The 27,020-nt window shown below is 42.6% G+C and overlaps 1 long non-coding RNA gene across 3 annotated transcripts; it reads right to left on the bottom strand.

Annotated features, from left to right (window-relative positions):
- Positions 1-456: 456 nt before the first annotated feature.
- LOC110287359 (uncharacterized) lies at positions 457-26,315 on the bottom strand. 3 transcript variants are annotated; one of them, XR_015047147.1, is made up of 7 exons: positions 26,195-26,315; positions 25,765-25,829; positions 24,644-24,808; positions 22,932-23,050; positions 3,771-3,824; positions 2,337-2,433; positions 457-596 (listed from the first exon to the last, which is right to left on the bottom strand). It is a non-coding gene; the product is annotated as an uncharacterized LOC110287359 (long non-coding RNA). The 3 variants fall into 3 exon arrangements; XR_003835731.2 differs by having other exon boundaries at positions 26,153-26,290; XR_002377202.3 differs by lacking the exon at positions 3,771-3,824 and having other exon boundaries at positions 26,153-26,290.
- Positions 26,316-27,020: the final 705 nt, after the last annotated feature.

Genomic DNA, 27,020 nt, shown 5'->3' with positions numbered 1-27,020 from the left:
GAGGCAGTATGATTATAAAAGGACAACATTTAAGGAATCTTTGTGGTGCTAAACATTCTGTATCCCAAATATGATGGTCATGGATTCACAAACCTACACATAATAAAATTACATAGAATTAAACTCATACACATATATGAGTATACCTATAACTAGGAAAAAAACAGGAATCAGATTAATCTATTATATTAATGTCCATTTTCTGCTTGTGATATATTTTTGGAAGATATTGTCAGAGAAAAAAGGTAAAGGATAATGTAGTCACATAACTACATGTAAATCCACAACTGTTTTAACATTAAACTTTTTATTAAAGCAACTTTGAAATCTATAGGAAATTATGTATAACATAAAGGTTGAAGACTCTTGAAGTTGAGATACATAGAATTCCTTAGGGAAAAAAATCATACTCAACTACATAAAATAATTTAAGTGGCAAAAAATACTATAAAAATCTAAATGAAATGGAGGTTTATTTTGCCATACCATTGACTACTTTGGGGCTAGTCAAGAGTAAGCATGGGCTGGAGAGATGGTGCAGTTCAGTAGTAGAGTGCTTGCTGGCAGCTGTGAGCTTCTGAGCTTGATCCTGAACTCTGTGAAAGAAAGAAAGAAAGAAAGAAAGAAAGAAAGAAAGAAAGAAAGAAAGAAAGAAAGAAAGAAAGAAAGAAAGAAAGAGGAAAGGAAGAAAGAAAGCAAGAAAGCAAGAAAGCAAGAAAGCAAGCAAGCAAGCAAGAAAGAAAGAAAGAAAGAAAGAAAGAAAGAAAGAAAGAAGCACTCAGTTAACTTGGTGGAATTACTTTTAAAAAAACAAATCAAGTTGCAAACACATTCCAAGTTGCAAGGGTTTCTTGAAATTTCCTCAAGTTAGGAGCAACAGGAGCAAAACATCTATAAAGTTATCACTTGAGGCACAGACCAAATGAAAGTTTCAAACAAAGGTCCACTAGTTTATCAGCAGTGTATGCTTGTATACCCACTTTCCTGGGAAATGAACCTCAGGTAATAAAAAAACCATAACTGAGCATATTTAACTAGTGTTGAATTCCTGTGATAGGCCTGACATGTTCCTCAGTTGTTTATCAGCAGTGTATGCTTGTATACCCACTTTCCTAGGAAATGAACCTCAGGTAATAAAAAAACCATAACTGAGCATATTTAACTAGTGTTGAATTCCTGTGATAGGCCTGACATGTTCCTCAGTTGTAACAGTGACAAAACACCTCAATCAACTTAGAAGGAAGGAATTATTCTCCTTCAGTTTCAGTCCATAGTCACATGGTCCCGTTGCTTTGTGTCTATAGTGACATAATCCATCATAGCAGGAGTAAGTGACAGAAGGAGTGGGGAAGACACTGTCTCTACCCAGTCTCACTCTTTCAATGAAATTCATGACCTCTTACTCTTTAATTGTGTTGGGGTGTGTGTGCATGTGTAGAAATACAACCTGCTGAGTCCATTTACTGTTGATGTTCATATGTATATGTCTTTAGGGCTGAACACTAAAGCTTGGCTATCCACAAAGGCCCAGGGCAGGAAGAGAGGATCTCCTAAGAAAGAGTAAATAGAATCTAGTACTATGGAGAGATAAAGGACAATCTAGAATAAGAGGACTAAATGGGGAAAGGAAGGAAGAACAACATCAAACGGATCATGGGGAGGGACAACACTAAAGCCTTTTAAAAAACCATATAGAAAGCCTATAGCTGGAGAGACCATAGGCTCTAATGGAGAAGCTTTACCACTATTGCCTCCGTAGCTGGCCATGTTATAACTATCAAATTGTCTTCTAACCATGCATGTTTATACCTGTAGATTTGTGCTACTGTCAGCTTTGGTGAATCTAGCTTCTGTTTGTGCAGACTTTTAGCTCTGACTCATAAGATTATGTGATTGGCTGGGTGTGGTGGTGCATGCCTTTAGTCCCAGCACTTGGGAGGCAGAGGCAGGCAGATTTCTGAGTTTGAGGCCAGCCTGGTCTACAGAGTGAGTTCCAGGACAGCCAGGGCTATACAGAGAGACCCTGTCTCGAAAAAACAAACAAACAAAAAAACAAAAACAAAAACAAAAAACATATGGAAACCTACTACTGTAGAAGCTTCCTAAAATATACATAAGAAAGGAATTCAGACAGCGTTACTAAATAATGGGGGAAACAATGCCCAAACTGGACACTTCATGCCACCAAGTAAAACCTCCAGTACCAGGAATGAATTACATTTTGAGTCATTGGCCAAGGGAGTTCTATGGTTCTTCCCAAAATATTACAGACTATTGCAAAAACTATTGGTTGCTCCCCATGATGGTAAGGTTCTACTGCTGAAGATAATACTTACATCATCAAACATGAGAAAACTGAGCTGGAGCACAACGAGAAGTTCAGCATTACTGACTGACTAGTGTTCATGGCGCTGGAAGGTATTCTGCATGGTCCTGGAGGAGAAACGTAGGCATCAATGTGTAATCCAGCTACAAATCCTACAACTACAACCTGTCTATGAGATATGCTGGTCCAACAGTGGCACAAATGTTTAAGAGTAACTAACCACTTTCTGGTTGGATTTAAGGCCCACTACATGAGACAGAACCTGTACCGGGTACTGCTAAAGTGGCCTAGAATCTGGGACCCAATACTATTACTCTAAGGATCCCAGGAATAAAATGACTCCTAATGACATACTGCTAAAGCCACAGTTCACTGCATCATTTTATCCTCAGCAGGGAAGCTTCTTTTACAATAGATGCAGAGACTCACAATTGGACAATGTGCCGAAAGTGAGAGATGTTGGAGCACTCACCCTAAATAGGACATATTCATGAAGCCTTCCTCTGAAAGGAGACTGCTGTAGAGGTTCAAGCCAGATGAGGTCCCAGCACTGAGGAAAAGTTTGTCATGGAATCCCACCCCTAACAAAGCAGTTATTTGCAGTTGAAATTGACTGGCAAAAGGAAAATCAGTTTTCTTCTCTGGTGTGCCACTGGGTATCAACCAAAATCCAGGGCAGACCTTATGCCTACTCAAAGTTAGCCAACACAGAACCAATTCCACAGGGTATTTGTGTGGGTGGCTGGATTCTGCTTTGTTTTGGCATTTTGTATGTGTGTCTTACTGTTTTTTTGATTGTTTTTTTCATTTTTTGTTCATTTCTTTTTGAGGAGATGGAATAAACATGAAGTTGGATAAGTAGGGGCAGGATCTGAGAAAAGTTGGGGAAAGGCCAGAACATGAACAAAATATATTGAATGAGAAATTTTTAACTAAAAGAGAAAAAAATGAAAAACAAAAACCCCAAGATCTAGGAATGTATCTCATAGCTCAGCAGTAGCCAATTTTACTACCATGTGTAAGACCCCACGTTCAAGCTCTAGTAACAAAAAATGTTTTAATTAAAAACTGAGAATAAGGCTCAGTCCGTGGGACCAGGTGAGAACACCATCTTGTATCCCAGGTCCCAAAGAGACCAATCTGCACAAGAGAGAGTGCAGGCGGCGGAAGCAACACAGCTTCTGGGACAGGGTCCCTTTTGGGCCTTCATCTTCAGACAGAAGGCAGAGCTGAGCTCCAGACCTCTGCACACTTGCCTGCAGAGAGTACTCTGAACAGTGAGACTCAGGAGAGAGTTGGACTCCAAGGAGTGCTGATAGAGGCTAACAGAATCACAAGAGGAACAAGCTCCAGCCAGAGACAGCTACAGCAACTAACCCCAGAGATTACCAGATGGTGAAAGGCAAACGTAACAATCTTACTAACAGAAACCAAGACCACTCACCATCATCAGAACCCAGCACTCCCAACACAGCTAGTCCTGGATACCTCAACACACCTGAAAAGCAAGATTTGGATTTAAAATCATATCTAATGATGCTGGTAGAGAATTTTAAGAAGGACATTAATAACTCACTTAAAGCAATACAGGAGAACACGGCTAAACAGGTAGAAGACTTAGAGGAAGCACAAAAATCCCATAAAGAATTACTGGAAAACACTGCTAAACAGGTAGAAGTCCTTAAAGAAGAAACACAAAAATCCCTTAAAGAATTACAGGAAAACACAACCAAACAGGTGATAGAATTGAACAAAACCATCCAAGATCTAAAAATGGAAGTAGAAACAATAAAGAAAATCCAAAGGGAGACAACACTGGAGATAGAAACCCTAGGAAAGAAATCAGGAACCATAGATGTGAGCATCAGCAACACGATAAGAGATGGAAGAGAGAATCTCAGATGCAGAAGATTCCATAGAGAACATGGACAGAACAACCAATGAAAATGCAAAATGCAAAAAGATCCTAACTCAAAACATCCAGGAAATCCAGGACACAATGAGAAGACCAAACCTATGAATAGGAATAGATGAGAATGAAGATTTTCAACTTAAAGGGCCAGCAAATATCTTCAACAAAATTATAGAAGAAAACTTCCCTAACCAAAAGAAAGAAATGTCCTGCCGGGCAGTGGTGGCGCATGCCTTTAATCCCAGTACTTGGAAGGCAGAGGCAGGTGGATTTCTGAGTTCTAGGCCAGCCTGGTCTACAAAGTGAGTTCCAGGACAGCAAGGGCTATACAGAGAAACCTTGTCTTAAGAAAGAAAGAAAGAAAGAAAGAAAGAAAGAAAGAAAGAAAGAAAGAAAGAAAGAAAGAAAGAAAAGAAAGACCCATGAACATACAAGAAGCCAACAGAACTCCAAATAGACTAAACCAGAAAAGAAATTCTTCCTGAAACATAATAATCAAAACAACAAATGCACTAGATATAGAGCATATTAAAAGCAATAAGGGAAAAAGGTCAAGTAACATATAAAGGCAGACATATCAGAATGACACCAGACTTCTCACTAGAGAGTATGAAAGCCAAAAGATCCTGGAAAGATGTTATACAGACCCTAAGAGAACACAAATGCCAGCCCAGGCTACTATACCCAGCCAAACTCTCAATTAGCATAGATGGAGAAACCAAAGTATTCCATGACAAAACCAAATTCACACATTATCTTTCCACAAATCCAGCCCTTCAAAGGATAATAACAGGAAAAAAAAAAAAAAAAAAAACAATACAAGGACGGAAACTGCACCCTAGAAAAAGCAAGAAAGTAATCCTTCAACAAACCTAAAAGAAGACAGTCACAAGAACAGAATCCCAACTTTAACAACAAAAATAACAGGAAGCAACAATTACTTTTCTTTAATATCTCTTAATATCAATGCACTCAATTTCCCATTAAAAAAACATAGACTAACAGACTGGCTACACAAATAGGACCAAACTTTTGCTGCTTACAGGAAACTTACCTCAGGGAAAAAAACAGACACTACCTCAGAGTGAAAGGCTGGAAGACAATTTTCCAAGCAAATGGTCCAAAGAAACAAGCTGGAGTAGCCATTCTAATATTGAATAAAATCGACTTCCAACCCAAAGTTATCAAAAAGGACAAGGAGGGACACTTCATACTCATCAAAGGTAAAATCTTCCAAGATGAACTCTCAATTCTGAATATCTATGCTCCAAATGCAAGGGCAGCCACATTCATTAAAGAAACTTTAGTAAAGCTCAAAGCACACATTGCCCCTCACACAATAATAGTGGGAGACTTCAACACCCCACTCTCATCAATGGACAGATCCTGGAAACAGAAACCACACAGAGACACATTGAAACTATTAGAAGTTATGAAACAAATGGATTTACCAGATATATATAGAACATTTTATCCTAAAACAAAAGGATATACCTTCTTCTCTGCACCTCATGGTACCTTCTCCAAAACTGACCATATAATTGGTCACAAACCAGTCGTCAACAGATAACAAAAATTGAAATTATCCCATGCATCCTATCAGATCACCATGGACTAAGGCTGATATTAAATAACAATATAAATAATAGAAAGCCAACATTCACGTGGAAGCCGAACAACACAAGTAACATAAAGCAAGGCCATAAGACTCTCCCAGAGGGCTGGTGAGATGGCTCAGTGGGTAAGAGCACCTGACTGCTCTTCCGAAGGTCTGGAGTTCAAATCCCAGCAACCACATGGTGGCTCACAACCATCCTTAACGAGATCTGACTCACTTTTCTGGAGTGTCTGAGGACAGCTACAATGTACTTACATATAATAAATAAATAAATCTTTAAAAATAAATAACAAAGTTTAAAAAAAAAAAAAAAAAAAGACTCTCCCAGAAAGATCTTACTTCCTCAACTACAGAGCTCAAAAATACTGACAGGTAAAATGCTAGATAAGAATTCCAGGGCGCTGGCGAGATGGCTCAGTGGTTAAGAGTGCCAACTGCTCTTCCGAAGGTCCCGAGTTCAAATCCCAGCAACCACATGGTGGCTCACAACCATCTGTAATGAAATCTGATGCCCTCTTCTGGAGTATCTGAGGACAACTACAGTGTACTTACATATAATAAATAAATAAATCTTTAAAAAAAAAAAAAAAAGAATTCCAAAACGTTACTGGTAAGAATGATCAATGACCTGAAAGAGGATACAAAGCAGCAGATGAATTTAATGCTAGATGTGGAAAGTAAAGATGCGAGGGAACATTGAGGAGAAAGTCAGCAAAACTGAGGGTATCAGCAACGTGGGCAAGAGAATGAGAATAGAGAAGGAAGAAGAGGCAAGAAAACTGCAATTTCCACGGCATAATGCATGCACACACACAGAGGCTAGAGAGCTTTCAGGACTATGACAAAGATGATGAGAAAACTATGACCTATGATACAAAAGGAAGAACAGTGATGATAAGCCAGAAGCTCTTTTGAAGGTCTTGGCCCTATTCCCAGTCAAGGCCCTCACATGAGGAGTGACTTTCAATGTGTAGGCAGACTGATGCTGGGGACAGGTAACAAGTAAAATGTTTCAGGCAATTTTCAAAATGAAATCTGTCTCATGTGGAATAAGCTGAATATAGAACTATAAACCAGAGGATGAAAACTTGTACTCCAGTTGGAGAAGGCTCTGTCCAATGGTTCTTATTCTGCTTGACCTCCAGGGAAAAACACAACTAAAATTCTGGTGGGTTGTGTCAGATGACACTCATAGTGCTCCAACAGTGAGATACTCAAACGTGTATGGGAATCTCTCTGAGCACATCATTAAATACACCTGGGACTTTAGGAGGATAAAGCTAGAAGTCCTAAGACAGTTTAAGGAGGTAAATTAACAAAGCTATTTCATTTTCAAGAGAGGTTCTTCCAAAACTTCAATGGTAGAAAGTTTTATGGCTATTAAGTAACATACTCTCTAAGATATATTAAAAAGAAAATCCCAAGTTACTGTGTCTCCATGGTGTTCAGCATCAGAATGAAATATAATAACCTTTCAGGTCACTTGTAATCCTTTAATAAAAAACATGTGTCCCAAGTTTGTACTTGTATATCTTAGTGTAAATAGCCATTGATCCTGTTGTCAACTTGTAAAACGTATGTGTGGTCTTCCTACTTTAGATAAGTAGCCTGCCAGACTACAGAGCTTGGAGGCCCTGAGCTGTTAGTTAAGCTGGACTGGGTTTTGCCCATGTTTGTCTAAGTTTAGAAATAAATAGGACAGAGATTTCCACTGAGAATATCCCAAGGAATCTTTATCTCCTAGGCCCTGGGATGCAGGATGTTGAGCCAGCCTTTTCCTTCAGATAGTTAACATAGGAAAAGGCAAACCTGACTGGCTGAGAAAGTGTTTGGTATTGCCTCATCTTGTAACTATCGAAACTGTGTTAGGCCACAGTGCCCAAATGTACTATCACTGAATTACAGGCTTACATTAATTTTGGCTGCTATTATGAACTACTATACACTAGATGACATGTAAATAATAAATGCCATTCTAGTACAAAGTCAAAGTTATGAATCAAGAAAACAAGCAGCTATGTCTCCCAATTACTTCATGAATGGGAGTTAGACAAGCTGTCTACAGACTATCTACCACTGGCTACTAAGCTATGAGGCTTGTCCTCATAACAAAACTCAAGGATACAGTGCAGGAAGTAAACATCTGTCACAGTGTTGGGGGCTGAAAGCCTGAGATCACAGTGGCAGTGCAGCTGGGATCTGATGAGTGTTTTCTTCCAGGCTGCAAACTGCCAACATCTTGTATACGTACACAGCAGGAGCTGGCCCTCTGGCCTCTTGATGTACGGGAGATAATCCAATTCTCAAGGCTGACACATTCATGACTTAATTATTTCCTTGATATTCATAACTAAGTACCACATTCATGACTTATTTTTTCAATATATAGAACTAAGTGCCATCATATTAGCTTTCAATGGAGGGATATGAATACTCAGTCTATAACAAGGTCATACTGAGATACTGTGTCTGATTTAAAACATTTTGGACAATGGGGTGCTTGTTTGGAATTCTGCACAGAGATGTATATTAGCTCACACTTGGAGCTATGGCGTGGGAAAGATCACTCAACAAAAAGCAGATGCCTAAAAACTTAGGATGCCTAAAAACTACAAGTCCATAAGCTTCAAATTTTAAACTATAACACTGCATTGAGGCTGGGCGGCTGGATCAGTAGGTATAGCGTTTGCTATACAAGTGTGAGGGCCTGAGTTTGAGTCCCTGGAGCTCACATAAAGCCTAGTGCAGCAGCATGTATCTCCAATCTCAGTGCTCCTAGCAAAATGGAAAGAAGAAAATCTCCAGAAGCTCACAAGCCAGCTGATGTGGTGTACATAGCAGCAAAAGTACAAGACTCGGTATGAAGATGGGAAGGACTGATGATAACTGAATATCTGCCCACACCACACTCACACAAATGTGCAATGCACACACACACACACACGAAAAAGGAAATATATAATAAATGAGGTGGGGATGAAGGAAAACATGTAATTTTGACCACCGGCACATATGGGCACATATTATCTGCACAAACACACATGTATTCACACATACAGAGAAGCATTGCTGAAGAAGAGAGTCATCCCAACATAAAGTCAAGAATCAGGCAGCTTGGTGGGCATGGTAGTGTACACCTTTAATCCCAGAACTCAGGAGGCAGAGGCAGGTAGATCTCTGTGAGTTTGAGGGCAGCCTGGTTTAATAGTGAGTTCCCAGAGAGCCAGAGCGACATAGTGAGACCCTGTCTCAAAAAACAAAACAAAACAACAAACAAAAACAAAAACCCAAAAGATCAAGCAGTTATGTCCCACAATCACTTTATTAATGGTGGGGAGGGAGATTGCTTTATAAATCCGCCTTGCCCTCATGGCAAAGCTCAAGGATACAATGCAGGAAGTAAAGAGATTAATATGCAGTCTGTTGTAAGAAATTATCTAAAGCCGGGCGTGGTGGCGCACGCCTTTAATCCCAGCACTCGGGAGGCAGAGGCAGGCGGATTTCTGAGTTCGAGGCCAGCCTGGTCTACAAAGTGAGTTCCAGGACAGCCAGGGCTACACAGAGAAACCCTGTCTCGAAAAACCAAAAAAAAAAAAAAAAAAAAAAAAGAAATTATCTATATCCATGTTCTATTACAGTTGGTCAGGAGCATTTCCTAAGCTGGTAGGGGAAAGGGAGAAGAAAAGAATTTATAGGAAAAAAAAAATGACTTCTTTGCTCGTATTGTGGTAGCTTTGGGATAGCTTCTAGGATTTTCTTGTTGCCACCTCTCCTAGATCACCATAGGAATACTGCTATTAGACACACATACTACCATGCCAGGTTTTACATGGGTTCTAGAGATTTGAACCCAGTCCCTCATACTTGCATGAGAAGTACTTTGCCCAATGAACCATCTTCTGAGCCTGTGTTTTGATTCACACACACACACACACACACACACACAGAGTCAACTGCTTCTATTAAAATAATGAACACATACATCACCAAAAATACTTCTTTGACTAGTGAGAACCAAAAATGACTTAACAAACCTAAATACACAATATCTAATTAAGTCACCATACTGAAGTCATCAAAAGTTACTTCTCTGGTTCTAATTGAACTTGGCATCCTTTGACAAACATGTCCTGTATTAAGGAGGCATAGAAGGAAGACAAACTTCCTTGTATAGAATACTCCATAGATGAAATCTTTGACTTCATTCATAAATATTTAAAAACACATATAGCATATAAGACTGGTTGTACTAGTTTAAGAAAGCCATCATCCCAGAGGCTGCACAGATAGAAAATGACTCCTAATGATGACACTCTGCTAAACGTATAAATTGATCCCTAGCCCAAATGTCATCAGAGAGGCTTTACCCAGCAACTGATAGAAACAGATGCAGAGATTCACCACCAAACATTAGATGGAGTTCAGGGAATCTTGCTGAAGAAGGGGAGGAAGGATTGTAGGAACCAGAAGTGTCAAGGACTCCACAAAGAAAAGCCACAAAATCAACCAACCTGGGCTCATAAGAGCTTAGAGACTGAATGGACAACCAGAGAGCCTGCATGGGACTGACCTAGGCCCACTATACATAAGTTACAGTTGTCTAGCTTCGTCTTCTTGTAGGAGCAGGGGCTGTCGCTGACTCTTTTGCCTGCTTCAGGGACCCTTTCCTTATACTGGGTTGCTTCATCCAGTCTCAATATGAAAAAAGATGCCTACTCTAACTGCAACTTGATAGTGATATCCATGGGAAGCCTGCCCTTTCTGAAGAGAAACAGCAGAGTGGATGAGGGAAGGGCAGAAGGGAGGTGGGAGGGAGGACTGGGGGCAGAAGAAGGAGGGGAAACTATAGTTGGGATGTAAAAAAAGAAAGAAAATAAATATATTTATATATAAAGAATGAAAGAACAAAAGGAAGGAAAGGAAAGGAAAGAAAGGAAGGAAGAAGTCAGTCAGGCAGGCAGGCAGTCATCACACTTGCCATGGAAAGGGAGATAAAAGGGGTTTACAGGGCCCCCCACTAGCTGCAGAGCTACTGCTGGTTGATAGGGAAGCTTTTCTTTGGAGGCTCGATTCCCAGCAGTGCAGATCCTACAATCCAGTGGATGACTTCACACCCACGTGGAGTTTATGAGCACTAATTTTGAACTCTGGGTTTATACTTGAAAAATAAAAAAAAGAATAGAAGACCGAAAGTTTAAAGTTGGGACAGGATGTGGGAAGTATCAGGGAGAAGTTGGGAGAGGGGAAGATATGACCAAAACAGATTGTATATATGTATGAAAGTATCAAAAGTAATTTTAAATGGAAAAAATGTGACTAAAAGTGTGAGCTGACTCCAGTCTGAGTAAAGCAAGGAGAAGAACAAGGAAGGGTAATAGAGAATAATATGGAGTCCAGTCCTTACCCTCACAGTGAGGACTGTTAAAGCAAAGCTGTTTGTTTTCTCCCAGTCACCATCACCCCTAAACTAGCCCCACAGTCTACATGTATTATGGGTGTCAATGTGTTTTAGCTGTTTATTAATTTGCTCTATGACATTATTTATTGTTTCCTTTCCTACCTCCCTATCTCCTTCACTTCCTTCAGGGACCTCTAGCCAAGGCTGGCCTGGAACTCCTTATTTAGTCAAACATGACTTTGAACTGTTTTTTGTTGTTGTTGTTTTTAAAAAATTTATTTTGTTTATATAAGTACACTGTAGCAGTCTTCAGACATACCAGAAGAGGGCATCAGACCCAATTATGGTTGTGAGCCACCATGTGGTTGCTGAGATTTGAACTCAGGACCTCCAAAAGAACAGTCAGTGCTCTTAACTTCTGAGCCATCTCTCCAGACCAACTTTGAACTTCTAATCTTCCTGCCTCCACCTCCAGAATGCTGGGATTAAAAGTATGTGCCACTACACGGGGCTTATGTGGGCCCAGGCCTCATGAATCTTAGCATTATGCATTCCAGTCCTTTTTTATTTCCTTTTTGAGACAGGATCTTTTTATGTAGCCAAGGATAGTTTTGAACTTTGAGTGAGACTCCTGCCCCAAACTCAACACGGAGTGCTTCAGTTATAGGGATCCACCACCATGCCCACCTTGTGTTCCTTTCTTAGGGTTATTACTGTTTGCTTTTGTATACATTACAAATATCATTCTTTGTTTTATTTAATTTATTTTTATTTTGTCCATGATGGTACAACTAAAAGGAAAAACTAAGAAAGGTAATGTTATAGGGCGCTTTCATATCTCATACTCTTTCTTCACTAGATCTAAAAATAGCCATAAAGACACAATATTGGCAATATATATTTATCCATTCAATAATCATGAATGAAGCCTTTACAGCTAGTCCAAACAGGAAAAATTAGTCAACAACCAAACATACACTAAAGATAACAAAAGCCGATCCGGCCTGATCAGCACTGGGGTAGCTAGAGCGCAGGGTCGGCTGACACCCGCCAGCTACCCACGACCCCCGCCACAGGATTTTGAGACTGCTGGTGAGTGGAACACAGCTTCTGCTCCAGTCCAATCACGTGGGACCTGAGACTGCTCTGGTTGGGGAGAGAGAAATCCGGCCTACATAGGGCCACAAGCCTCTTCCGGTCAGAAAAGCACCAGGGTAGCGAGGGCGCAGGGTCGGCTGACACTCGCCAGCTACCCACAACACCCGCCACAGGATCTTAAGACTTCTGGTGAGTGGAACACAGCTTCTGCTCCAATCCAATTGCGCACGGGACCTGAGACTGAATTAGTTAAGGAAGCAGAAACCGGCCTGAGTAGGGCCACAGGCCTCATCCGGCCGGATCAGCACAGGGGTAGCTAGAGCGCAGGGTCGGCTGACACCCGCGAGCTACCCACGACCCCCGCCACAGGATTTTGAGACTGCTGGTGAGTGGAACACAGCTTCTGCTCCAGTCCAATCACGCGGGACCTGAGACTGCTTTGGTTGGGGAGGGAGAAATCCGGCCTACATAGGGACACAAGCCTCTTCCGGTCAGAAAAGCACCGGGGTAGCTAGGGCGCAGGGTCGGCTGACACTCGCCAGCTACCCACAACACCCGCCACAGGATCTTAAGACTTCTGGTGAGTGGAACACAGCTTCTGCTCCAATCCAATTGCGCGCGGGACCTGAGACTGCATTAGTTAAGGAAGCAGAAACCGGCCTGAGTAGGGCCACAGGCCTCATCCGGCCGGATCAGCACAGGGGTAGCTAGAGCACAGGGTCGGCTGACACCCGCCAGCTACCCACGACCCCCGCCACAGGATTTTGAGACTGCTGGTGAGTGGAACACAGCTTCTGCTCCAGTCCAATCACGCGGGACCTGAGACTGCTTTGGTTGGGGAGGGAGAAATCCGGCCTACATAGGGCCACAAGCCTCTTCCGGTCAGAAAAGCAGATGCTGGCGAGGATGTGGAGAAAGAGGAACACTCCTCCATTGTTGGTGGGATTGCAAGCTTGTACAACCACTCTGGAAATCAGTCTGGCGGTTCCTCAGAAAATTGGACATAGTACTACCGGAGGATCCAGCAATACCTCTCCTGGGCATATATCCAGAAGATGTCCCAACCGGTAAAAAGGACACATGCTCCACTATGTTCATAGCAGCCCTATTTATAATAGCCAGAAGCTGGAAAGAACCCAGATGTCCCTCAACAGAGGAATGGATACAGAAATTATGGTACATTTACACAATGGAGTACTACTCAGCTATTAAAAAGAATGAATTTATGAAATTCCTAGCCAAATGGATGGACCTGGAGGGCATCATCTTGAGTGAAGTAACACAATCACAAAAGAACTCACACAATATGTATTCACTGATAAGTGGATATTAGCCCAAAACTTAGGATACCCAAGATATAAGATACAATTTGCTAGACGCATGAAACTCAAGAAGAATGAAGACCAAAGTGTGGACACTGTGCACCTTCTTAGAATGGGGAACAAAACACCCAGGGAAGGAGTTACAGAGACAAAGTTCGTAGCTGTGATGAAAGGATGGACCATTTAGAGACTGCCGTATCCAGGGATCCATCCCATAATTAGCTTCTAAACGCTGACACCATTGCATACACTAGCAAGATTTTGCTGAAAGGACCCAAATATAGCTGTCTCTTGTGAGACGATGCCGGGGCCTAGCAAACACAGGAGTGGATGTTCACAGTCAGCTATTGGATGTATCACAGGGCTCCCAATGGAGAAGCTAGAGAAAGTACCCAAGGAGCTAAAGGGATCTGCAACCCTATTGTTGGAACAACATGATGTACTAACCAGAACCCCGGAGCTCTTGTCTCTAGCTGCATATGTATCGAAAGATGACCTAGTCGGCCATCAATGGAAAGAGAGGCCCATTGGACTTGCAAACTTTATATGCCCCAATATAGGGGAATGCCAGGGCCAAAAGAATGGGAATGGGTGGGTAGGGAAGTAGGGGGCGCTATGGGGGACTTTTGGGATAGCATGGGAAATGTAATTGAGGAAAATATGTAATAAAAATATTAAAAATTAAAAACAAAACAAAACAAAACAAAAAAAAACCACAAAAGCCAGCTTGGTATAACTGACCTAGTGAGCAAAAATAACAAGCAGAAATCATAGCAAAGAACTAAGTATACAAAAAGAACAAAATGCAATTTTAAAAAGAATCCTGGGCTGGTGAGATGGCTCAGTGGGTAAGAGCACCCGACTGCTCTTCCGAAGGTCCAGAGTTCAAATCCCAGCAACCACATGGTGGCTCACAACCATCCGTAACGAGATCTGACTCCCTCTTCTGGAGTGTCTGAAGACAGCTACAGTGTACTTGCATATAATCAATAAATAAATCTTTTTTTTTTTTTTTGGTTTTTCGAGACAGGGTTTCTCTGTATAGTCCTGGCTGTCCTGGAACTCACTCTGTAGACCAGGTTGGCCTCGAACTCAGAAATCCGCCTGCCTCTGCCTCCCAAGTGCTGGGATTAAAGGCGTGCGCCACCACGCCCGGCAATAATAAATAAATCTTTAAAAAAAAAAAGAATCCTAAGAAAACAAGCTAAAAGGGAACTGTGTATTTGGATGTGGATTCCCATTTGAAGTAACATGGTCAGAAACAGGCCACACTGTAAAATGCCATTTAATCAAAGACTTGAGAGATCAGGAAAATAGGCATGTGATTAACCTGAGGAAGAATGCCCCCAAGAAAAAAGAGCAGAGTGCAAGAAAGCTTCTACTCTAGGAGCAGGGAGCTGGTCACCATAGTCAGGGAAGGAGGACGAAAGGGAGCACCAAGAGAGCATCTAAGAAAAGAAACTGGGACCTGCTGGCATCAGGGCATCTCAAACCTGATATCACATAGGCAACAGCCAAGAAAACAGGCACCATATTCCCAGCATTCACTTGGTGCACCTCCTATCTTTACCTGTGTTACGTCATTTTCCAAATAAATAAGGAGAATGCCCCTTCCTCACTCTCTCTCCCCCTCTTCTCTTTCTGCCACTACCTTGTCTCTCCCTTCCAATAAAACCTCTTCTGCCGGGCGTGGGCATGGTGGCGCATGCCTTTAATCCCAGCACTTGGGAGGCAGAGGCAGGCAAATTTCTGAGTTCAAGGCCAGCCTGGTCTACGGAGTGAGTTCCAGGACAGCCAGGGCTACACAGAGAAACCCTGCCTTGAAAAAACAAAAAACAAAAAAAAAACAAAAAACAAAAAACCCTCTTCTACGTGGAACTGCTTTGGCCTAGTGTGTGGTTGAGATGTGACCTGCCATTCTAATACATCATTTGGTGCCAAAACTTGGGAAAACTCAGCGAGAATACCACTGGCTGCTTCAGAGCGCTGTGGCAGGAGGACCCCAGCGGAGGCGGTGGGACCACAGTCACGTGGGCCAGGGGCTTGTGGCCACGGCTGCTGTAGGAGTCTCGCTGCTCGGAGCAGCTGTAACCACTGCCAGTGGACAGAGCCTGAACTCTCGCTGCCCAGCTGAACAAGAAGGCCAATGCTGCCGCTTCCACCAAGTGACCTGCTGCCACCGGCACTGCAGCTCAACCACATGAGCTGTGCTATCCTGGTTCATCTTACAGGCCTGGCTTCCATGCTTGTATTTACCAGTTTGCTAAAATTCTCACACAGACACCGGCATGTTAATTGGTAGGGTTGGCCAGCCTTTTCTGGGGACTAAGGGGTTGGCATTTTACAGTCACACCTCCAGCTGACATATGAGTTAAGACAGACTGTTTGGATGACGCCCCCTCAAAAGTTGCTTTTGTCCCCTACCCCATACTTCCACGCCCTTGCAGCAGCTTGAAATCCCTGGATCCAGGGTAGAATACTTTCCACAGTAAGCCTGGGGCTTACTGGGTGGCCACTAGAACCCTTGTAATGACTTACATATCTAGCTTGGCTGATTTTCTTTTTTGGTTTCTGGATTGTTCTCGGGATGCTGGTAGGAATAATCCAGTAACCTCCCAAACAGGTAATATGATGTCTTTGAATGTACCCCCAGGCACCCCACTGGAATTTCTCCTGGAAAATCTCAAATCTTTGAAGCTAACCCTTGACTTGAAGGCATCAAAATTAATATACCTCTGCAATAAGGTCTGGATTTAGTACCCGCTAGATAATGGTTCCAAATGGCTACTTAATGGTACCCTAGATCCAATTATTTTAAGGGATCTTAATACATACTGTCAGCGAACTGGTAAATGGAAAGAGGTTATATTAAAGCCTTTATCTATCTTCGTTCCAATCCTTCTATGTGTGCTCCTTGTTCTCCAACCCAACTCCTCTTAGCCATGAAAACTACACAACCTCTGCCAGATGGCACCACAACGTTAGATCCAGCTAATGAACCACCTCCTTTCCTACTCCAGAGCCTGCTACCTCTAACTTCCTTTCTTCTGTGCCAGCCACAGGTCCCTCCAAACGTTCTACATTGGCACCTACCTTCACCCCACCTATCACTCGCTCTAAGGCCACAGTCAAATCCCCAAGTCCTTCCCCACCAGGGACACTTAACCCAGCAACGGTTCTTCCTCTAAGAGAAGTTGCTGGAGTAGACAGCCTTGTCAGAGTACATGCTCCTTTCTCACTGAGTGAACTTCCTCAGACAGAAAAGAGGCTGGGTTCTTATGCCTCTAACTCTTCTGCCTTTATTAAAGAGTGCCAATACATTACTCAATCTTACAACTTGACTTTACCCACATGCCCACTGTCAGACGTGCTAAGTACCTCCTGGTCTTGGTGGACACCTTTTCGGGGTGTGTAGAGGCATTTCCCACAACTAACAAAAGGACTCAGACAGTCTCTGATCTCCTCCAAAAGATCATCCCCTGGTTTGGTGTCCCAGCCTCCCTCCAGTCAGACAATGGTCCTGAATTTACTTGCCAAGTTTCTCAAATCCTATCTAAGGCCCTCGACATCCCTGGCATTTTCATATTCCCTACCTCCCTCAATCTTCAGGTAAGGTAGAAAGAACTAACTGGTCTTTAAAACCACTCTTGTTAAGCTGTCACAAGAACTTCACCTTGATTGGGTAAAACTCCTCCCTCTGGCTCTTTTCAGGCTACGAGCTCTCCCCAAGCAACCTCTCCTCACCTCGACTTTTGAACTCATGTATGGTCGTCCAGTCTTAACTCCTGGTCTTTCACCTAAGTGCTTTCTGCTCCCAGACCATGTACTTACCCCATTACTTTGCCACCTCTGTTCTTGCTTATGGAACTTTGTTGACCACCATCTACCATGGCCACACACTGTCTCCCGTCCACTGCCTGTTAACATTGGAGACCAGGTCCTTCTATCCCCTCTAGATTATTGGCCCTCACCCCTCTCTCCCAAAAAAGGCAGGGCCCTTTTAAGGTAATCCTCATGACCCCTACAGCTGCTAAACTCAAGGGACTCTCTCATTGGATCCATCTGTCTCACCCTCCACCTAAAGATGACCCTTCTTCATACACATCGACCCTAACAGGACCATGCTCTGTTATGTTCCGGAAGACGTGGAGATCACCCACCTTGTCCCCAATCCCAGAAAATGAGACTCTACTCCAGCAGCCGAGTTCAACCTCACTGAATTAGACATGGGTTTCTCGTCTTTCCCCTGCTGTAGCCCTTATATCTGGAGATTCGAGGTTCAAGAAATCCCCACAGATAACAAAGATTCTTTCCAAATAGGGTCAGGAAACTTCTCCACAGCCAGATGCCAGGAACCAATCCAAATTGCTATCATCCCTGTATCTGCTATCCCATCCAAATATTATGATCTCTATACCTGCTTTCTCTTTGACCAGACAAACGATTATTGTAGAAAATGGCCAGATGAATATGGGGGCTGCCCATACTGGTCTTTTCATATATATATGATAGGATCACAGACCAATCATTTTTTTCTAACAACACCTCAGACACTCTTTTTCTACATACAAGACTCATGGGATTCCAGGTGGGAAACCGGAGTTGTCAGTAAACTCTACCGTAAAAATCATCCCAGGTCCCCAGTAAGTACCATCCATATCCAGAGAAAATATGTCTCAATCGCCCAACCTCAGGATACAGAAAAAGCAGGAGAGACAATCAAGCACTCCTCTGCAGCCCTTACCTCTTTGACATCACCCCTCATAAATGGCACTAACTTGTCATTTCACCTTTTGCTTCAGACCTTGACCTTGGCCTACCAACTCCTTAATGTCACCAGGCCTGGTTGCTTTAAAGATTGCTGGTTATGCGTACCCCCTGGAACTAACTCACAATTGTCACTTACAGCCTCTCCAGTGATACTGCCAAGTAACCTCACCTCACACTTTGTCAGCTGCCCTGACTCCGATGTTGCCATGCCTCCATACCTTACCTCTCTATCCCTCTCTTTGGAGTGACAAACTGTTTTAAGACCTCCGGGACTCGTTCTGTAGGAACACTAAGCTCCCTAGACTGAAATAGAACCATAACCCTTGATATATCTGGTTCATCTCTGCCACAATGCCCTGCAGTCTGGAACATGTCAATTCTTTGTAGCACTCAGGCCTATCATCGCCTACCGGCCAGCTGGTCAGGAGTCTGCACATTGGTACTCCTTTTCCCTGCACTGGGAGTAATCCAGGGGAATGAGCCCCTGCCAATCCCAGTTGTAGATATGATAGCTGCTCAACATAAGAGGCCAGTTCAGGTAGTGCCACTTTTGGTCGCTATGGGAATAGCCATAGGTGCTGGTACTGGAACTGCAGGGATAACAACTTCTATGACCCTATATAATACATTCACTTCCCAGTTTAAAAGCAATCTTCAAGAAATGACTGAAACTGTGCTTATTATCCAGAAACATCGATTCTTTGCAGCCGTGGTGCTTCAGAACCGACAGGGGCTAGATGTCCTGACAGCTAAAGAAGATGGTCTTTGCCTGTTCCTCCAAGAAGAGTGCTGTTTCTACAACAACCAATCTGGGATAGTGAGAAATAAAATCCAGGAGCTACAGTCAGACATCAAGAACTTCAGAGATCATGAGACCTACAGTTTTGGGATTTTCGAAAACCCTATATGGAAGTGGATACTCCCTTTTGTAACACCTTTCCTAGTCATCTTCCTGGCGTTATTATTTGCTTCTTGCCTCATTAATCTTGTTTCTACATTCCTTCAACAACAAATACAAAAAATTTCTAACCAAATCAGCTCCTGTTACAGGATTACCAGCCGCTGCCCACAGAAGAGCCGTTGTCCACAGAAGAAGCTGATGTCAATGTTTACCAAGTGGACCCTGACAGTGAAAGCCAGCTACACCCCAAAATGAGTGACGCCCCTAGACAGCAGGAATTAGCATAAGAGACACAACGCCCTTGTTCCCTTTTCACCATCAGTGTCCCCCTCCCATTTTTCTTTCCTTCTCTTTATAATAACAAGAAGGGAAGTATGTTGGCATCAGGACATCCCAAACCTATGACATCTCATAGGCAACAGCGCAACCTGCAGACCGGTTGCCAAGACAACAGGCACCATATTCCCAGCATTCACTCGGCTCACCTCCCACCTTTACCTGTGTTACGTCATTTTCCATATAAATAAGGAGAATGCCCCTTCCTCACTCTCTCTCCCCCTCTTCTCTTTCTGCCACTACCTTGTCTCTCCCTTCCAATAAAACCTCTCCCACGTGGAAATGCTTTGGCCTAGTGTGCTGCTGAGATGCGACCTGCTATTCTAATACATCAGTACCCAAAATCATAGACAGACTTACAGGCAAGTGTAAGGGGCCCTGTTGTTTTTAAGTCAAGGCAGAGGCAATCATTAGCTTTGACTCTATGTTTGTTTTTTCTCAAAGTTCTAGGGATTGAACCCAGACACCTATACATGCTGGCAGCATAGGTGTTTAACAGAAGTACTAAGTACTCCAAATTCTGGGTCATCAGGGTGGATAAGAGAAGGACAAAGCAGGGAAAGAATTAGGAAACAATTCTTATAACCCAGACACTGATGGTGGCTTGGCAGTGAAGTCATTCATCTAACGCCACAACTATTTGACAGAACTCACAAGATTTCTTGAAAGATGAAAAATGAGGGGGGGGGGAGAAAAAAGCAAAGTCATTCTCAGTCTGTGACATGAATGACTAAAAGAACAGTAGTTGCTATTACCTGCCACGGAGAATTGTGAATATGACCGTTTATATGAAAGCTATACACGTTCAATTTGAAACCTGGGTAGAGTCTTAGGCAATTTTATCAATGAGTCAGCGAAGAGAAGGGAGAGGTTCATTAGTCAGCTTTCTGTAAAAAATACCTAAGATAAATAACCACAAAGGAGGAAGAGTTTGTTCTGGCTCGGTTTCAGAGGTTTCAACGGGCACTGACCCTGTTGATTTGGGTTTATAGTGACATGGCAGGCGTACATGGGCAGGAGGCCTGTTTCACCCACGGCAGTCAAGAAGCAGGAGGTCACTATCACTTTCAAAGGCATGTCCAACATGGCATACCATCCTTCTTCCTAGCCTAATAGTCCTAATAGTTCCACCCTCACAGCCTCCCAGTAGCGGCACAGCAGAACACAAAGTAGTCCATGCATGGGTCTTCAGAAGTGACTTAATTCAAATTATGACCAGGATGGACATAATGTAAGACATTTGAAGAAATAACATCATTCGTGAGATAGTAATGTGGGAAGGGACAGAAGCATGACAGAGAGTGAACAGCTTGAAGATATGGATGAAAACCTAGGAAGATGTTCTCAGGCTATGCAACTCATTCAAAACCTGTGCTTTTGTTGTCTTTCTACCCCTGAATGCGGGTTAGATGTTGCTGAAGAAAGTGGCATGTATCAATGTGCAGGAAGCAGTAAGTTCCCCTTTATGCTTTCCCTTTTGGTCATGCTGAAGAGCCCCAAACAGGCCTACCGGACATAACCCACTAAGACTTGGAGCTTATAACACGAGAAAGCTTCCAGAAATGTTACTTGGAGCAAGAAAAGTGAAACCAGTAAGACTTACTACCGTTCATAATCTTCAAATAGGGACTCGCTAACTGGCCTACTTAGTCCAAACTGCCATATGGATACCTACAGGTCCTATAAAATGTTTCAGTCTCCATTCTGATGCTATTAGGAACTAAAAGCCATGCTACTTCAAGAAAAGGAAAGAAGCCTCTATTGCTAGCCCAAGTAAATCCAATACTTGAGGTTAACATGCATAAACCAAAATGTTTTCTAAATGTATTTAAGGGAAAAAAAAAATCTCTCTGCAGGACACACATCTATGTACCTACATACACATAGGTGTGTATAAATATGTATAGATTCTTCCAGATGAAGGTTCACCTTCACAATACTTTTCTTGTAAGTTTCATGACAGCAAAAGACTTCCTGTCCCCAAACTCCATACACTGAGTATCAAACAAATGAAAACTTTAGGAGGGAGATAGGATAATTTGATTCACTATTTAAGGTCCTAAGGAATTCAAACTTGTGGCTGTACGAACACTGTAACAGTGCCTCCTCCATTAACATACACAAAAGCCAGGCACCTTGGTATATGGAAGGGGAGCTTTCTCCACCAATGTTTGGATCACAGTGATTCCACTGTTTGCCTCTACTCTGTGCTCTAGGCAGTATCTCCTTTCATTCTATCACTGAGCAGATATGCTCGACTTCTCTTTAACCAAAGTTCATTTGGGAGGCAGGTTGGGCCCACAACAATTCTGGGCCCTCCCTTTATAATTCCTGACATCCGAGGGATGACATGTGGATGGTTCAGGCTACACTGATATGAACTAAAGTAGATTGCTGCACAATTGGTAAAGAAACTTTATTCGCCTGATGTTAGTGCTGTCCTGGAGGCTTACTGATGAATAAGCTCACACTAGCTCTTTCTGAACTCTGGCTGCCTGGTTCAATTCAGCTGTTCTGGCTCAAACTCCTTTCTAAGCTGACTGATTAAATCTGGCTTCTCTCAGCTTCTCACTGAATTGCTCTGTGCAGCCTCAAACTAATGCTGGCAATCTGTTCTAACTGTCTGACTCCTCCTTATTCTTTGCCTTGAATTGCTCCTGCAGGAACTCATGAAAAACTCAAAGCACTGCCTCTACACTCACTCAACTGAACTGCATCAAACTGACTGAACTGTCCTCCAGGTAGATGTCATTTTCAAATATCGATGTTTCCTACTATAAACTAACTATACTTTCATGGTTTGGGAATGAAGGTATGTACTAAAGGTATGTCTGGATTCCAGCCAGATGAATTAAAGGTGTATAGTCCCTTGCCAGAGCTGTTTAATCCAGCGGCAGCTGGATTAAAGTTGCTTTACACATGGTCCTTCCCTATTGACCTCCATAGATTGTCCTGCTTCTTAGCTACCATTCTTATCAATATGTCACAAAGCAAGAGATCCATGTAGTCGTTAGATCTCAATAAGGACAATTACAATACCTGACAGTTGGTAGGCTACAGCTTGGTGGTAGCTACAAGAACTATATTTTTGGACACTAGTTGCCCTTCATGCTCTACAGAAGCCATCAAGTACCAGGATCTATGAAGTGACTCATCAAAGCACTTTGGTCAGGAGAGCTGGGGCTTCAAGGAGCATCTTATGCTCATATACTACCTAGCCCACAACAAGGATATCCTGTAAGTCACCTACCTCCTCCAGGTGGACATGTAGCTCATCACTGTCTTGACGAAGTTCTGGAACGTCAATGGGGGGCACTGGGATGCCTGGGCAGTCTTTGCATTTAATCTAGTCGTCCTCTGTGCTCCACCCTGCCACAAATCAAGCACAATCTGTCTTCGCCTTGCCCTCATTTGTCATATATATAACAAATACACACCAAGTCACTTACTAGAAAACAAGGAAGTGACAAACAGCATTCCAAACAGAAACTACTTGGCTACTACCCCCTATACACACATTGGGAGAGGCATACCAGACTTATTTATTACCAGTTTGGTAATAAGATCTTCATTTACAGCATGATAATTCCAACATCCCCCCCTCCAAAATACATATTTTAAGTTATTTGAGGTGATTTGCTGGCATATAAGCACGTCATCTCACTCAGGGAGCCAATTCTCAAACTGCTCATTGCCTCTTTTCTTCACCAGGGCCCAGTATTTCCTGAATAAAGCCTAGGAAAAATTTCTACCCAGTGGCCCAAATTAGAATCCTTCCAGTTATCTCCAGCCTCATTCATGTCTGATGGTTCCTTCTACTTCCCTTCTCCTGCATCCTGAATTTCTCTCTATATTATATAACATATAATAGTATACATAACAACATGCGCGCGTGTGCATGCGCACACACACGCACGCGCACACACACACACGCACAGACAGTATGGATAACTAAGAATCCTATAGCCTGTCTGCTTTTAGAAGTCAGGACTTTAGAAGCTAATCCTTCCCATCATCAATAACCATGCTCACCTAAGAAAGCTATAGTCCAATACAGCACAAGGCCTACAGTATGGTCCATGGATCAAACTATGACTCAGACTACGCATGTGAAATATGTTAAGTGCATCAAAGCCTCTGGAAAGTGCAGATTTACTGGTTAGTGAAGAGCTGGGATACTGGTTAGTGGTTTGCAAATTTAATTACATATCAGAATCAACTGAAAAGTACTTAAAACAGTGGCTGGGCCAGAAACCCAGTTTTAATGTAATGAATCTAGGCTTATGGTGTTGTTGGTCTGGAATTCTGCTTGTAGAAACATTGGGTTAGAGATGAAGCTGGACTGAGACCATGCTGTATTTCTTTGTTGTTAAATTGCTTTGGTTTCTTATATTTAAGGCCTTCAGCTATCAGTCTGTCCAGGTCATTTGAATGTGGGAATATGGAGGAAGCCCTTAGCAGGGGTTAGCGTTTCCTTAATTACAAATGGATGCAAGCAGTCAGTAATAATTATGGCTCAAAACACACCATGGCATGACATCTTTCTTCCTCTAAGCAGCTTTTCCCAACTATAAGAAATGTCTGTCCTCAAAAAAATGTACCTACATTATATGCAAAATATAGTCCTAAATCTTAGTATTTAGAACAAAGAAGACAAATTACTCTACAGCCTGTATCTGGAAAAGAGGAAGGTGCTGACTACAGAAAGAACTGCATCCTAGTCAACTACAAGCTGCCATCCAACACAATAGAACAAAAAAAATGCCATTGTCTGCGACCCAAACAGCTTGCTGGGGTGCCCTTAATAGTCCAACTGAAGTCAAGTAATGAGGTGTCTTTAAGCAGGAAATGCAGAAAAATGTCCACACTGTCCTTATATTACAGCAATGTGCCAACCCATATACCATTCTCAACTCCCCCTGAAACCCCAGCTCATGCTTCCCTGCCTACCTGGACATTTACCTTGCCTGAGTCTAGGTACACTTGTTTTGCCAGGAATCCAATTTTCTCAGATCACTTGGTCAAGTGTCCACAGGCATTAGCTTGGACTGTGAAACCTTGAATCTTACCATGGCTTCTTTCTGGAGATCTTTTTGTTTTTATTTCTCCTCATTATGTACTCCAAACCTAGAGAGAGAAACAGGCCAAAGGTGATGCTAGCATACACCTATAGTCTCAGGACATGGGCGAAGGACAGAAAATTCAAGGTTGAAGTCAACCTAAACTACAAGAAACCCTATAAAAGTGAGGGAGAGAGGGCGCGGGGGAGGGGGGAATCCGAGACTGGGAGGGAAAAGATGGAGAGGAGAGAAGAGGGAAGTGAGAGAAGAGGAAGGTGATACAGAATAGGAACGGACCAACAAGCATGAACTGTACCTGAGATAACTGGAAGGGTTCTAATTTTGCCCACAAACAATATGTCTGTGTTTATTTTATTCAATTTACCATGCTGTTGTCACTATTTCACAATGCTGAATCATCACAAGATTCTTTAAAACACCTTCACAGTTACAGTGCAGCAAGGCCCCATCCCAAACTCTTAACCAGAATTAGAACTCCACTAGCATTCACGGATAGCACTGGAGCTTCGCTTGGACCACACTTACCTCACAGCAAAGGATCTAAAAGGATGAGATCCCAGGACCCAGAGAGAATGAAGACAAGGTGGGAAAGCAGAAGAGAAAATGAAAGGGAATCAGGCGTCCCCACCCTCAGGACTCTGGGACTAAGTCAGAGGAAGCCTTTAACTGGAATGCTCAAAGCCCTAACACGCACACATTGTTATCCAAGATCTAGAGCTAGCACTTCTGGATCCACTGAACCCTTCTAGTCCAGCTTTCTAGAACTACTAGAAATGATGCAGTAATCATCTGTACCTGAAGTCTTTTCAAGTCATTAATGCCACCATTTCTAATGTCCTCAATCATCATTTCTAAAGAAAGTAGGGTCTGACCACTCAGTTCAAATAAGGGTACTCCCTGCTGTATATCTTGGCCTGTTTTACTTTCTATTACTCATGTTTATCTGAAATTAAGTCAACCATTTATTTATAGTCTGGCTCCAGATACTAGAATAAACAGTACCTGAGAAGCAAGACGATGTGTCTCTGGTATCCAGGATCTGGCAATTCATGGGCTCAGATGTTTTCCTGAATGAAAGGATAGATGGATGTCTAGACAGGTGTGTGGATTTATGCCCTTAGAATTCCAGTGCTAGATGCCCGCCCCCTCCCGATCCCCGCAACCGCCCCCGAGACAGCCCCAGCCCTGACGAAACAAACTTCCCGCCAAACATCTTTCTGCCCAGAAAACACAGCAGACTGGGTAATTCAGTACAGCCCTGTGCACATGTGCAAATAGGAGAGGGACTGTTCCTTTTTGTGCTAAGGTCGGGAGACTAAGGTCTCCCCCGCTCCCCCCTCATCCCCCACCCCCAGCCCCGGGTTTCATTTCCATCGATAAAGGCAGCCACCTCACACCGGTGCTGGAACAAAATGCTCAGGCCGTACTGTACCGCGGGTGAAGTTCCGAACAAACACGATAAACAAGTCCAGGCTTCCCATCATCCCTGGCATCCTGAACACCGGAACCGCGACTTTAAAACAGCCGGAACTTCCTGCTGCTGCCATGGTTTCCAGACTCTAATTTGAAGAAACTAGGTGTCAATCAATTGCGAATTCACTTCCGGGGCACCCTCCGGAGCTAAACGTTGGGCAATCCTGGTCAGTTGGCTTTAGCCTTCCTTTTACATTTTGTCTCTTTGTACCTTCACTGGTCCCTTCCAGAACAAACAGCCAAAGTCGTGCATAAAAAAACACACTCCCGGACTTTGTTTTTTACTTTATAAAAATAGCCGCTTGATGGCAGCATGATTTCACTGATGCGCCCAGACTCGCTCTTCCCCCGCCCTTTGTGTTTAGAAAAAACACCTCAGTCAAAAAACTACTTCCTTACAGAAATTTGGATCTTTTCTGGCATTTTATAGCCCCAGGTTTTCTTGATTCTAAGCCAATCTAATGACTGGAAAAAAATATTTTTAATGTGTTTGTTTCTTTGATTATTATTTCTTTATTTTGATACTGGCTTACTATATACTTTCTCGGATATGCATTTGGTTTGTTTTTTTTTTTGTTTTTTTTTTTTTTTTTTGGACAGAGCAATATCTCCCATAGAGCACATTTTTTATTTTATTTTTTAAAAAAATTACAGCGGCTTATAATAGTAAATAAAAGCATGGAAGTTTAGTTTGTGCTTCTCTTGATAATATGAGACTGCGTACTTTCTAACCATTAGAAATTAACTTTTCACATTTTAGAGGTTGGGAATTATAAAACAAAGGA

Source organism: Mus caroli, unplaced genomic scaffold (assembly GCF_978045245.1).
Source record: "Mus caroli unplaced genomic scaffold, Mus_caroli_1 scaffold_5, whole genome shotgun sequence".
NCBI classification, from domain to species: Eukaryota; Metazoa; Chordata; class Mammalia; order Rodentia; family Muridae; genus Mus; species Mus caroli.
The sequence above is the reverse complement of the archived record's forward strand: the minus strand, read 5'-3'. Positions and strand labels throughout refer to the sequence as shown.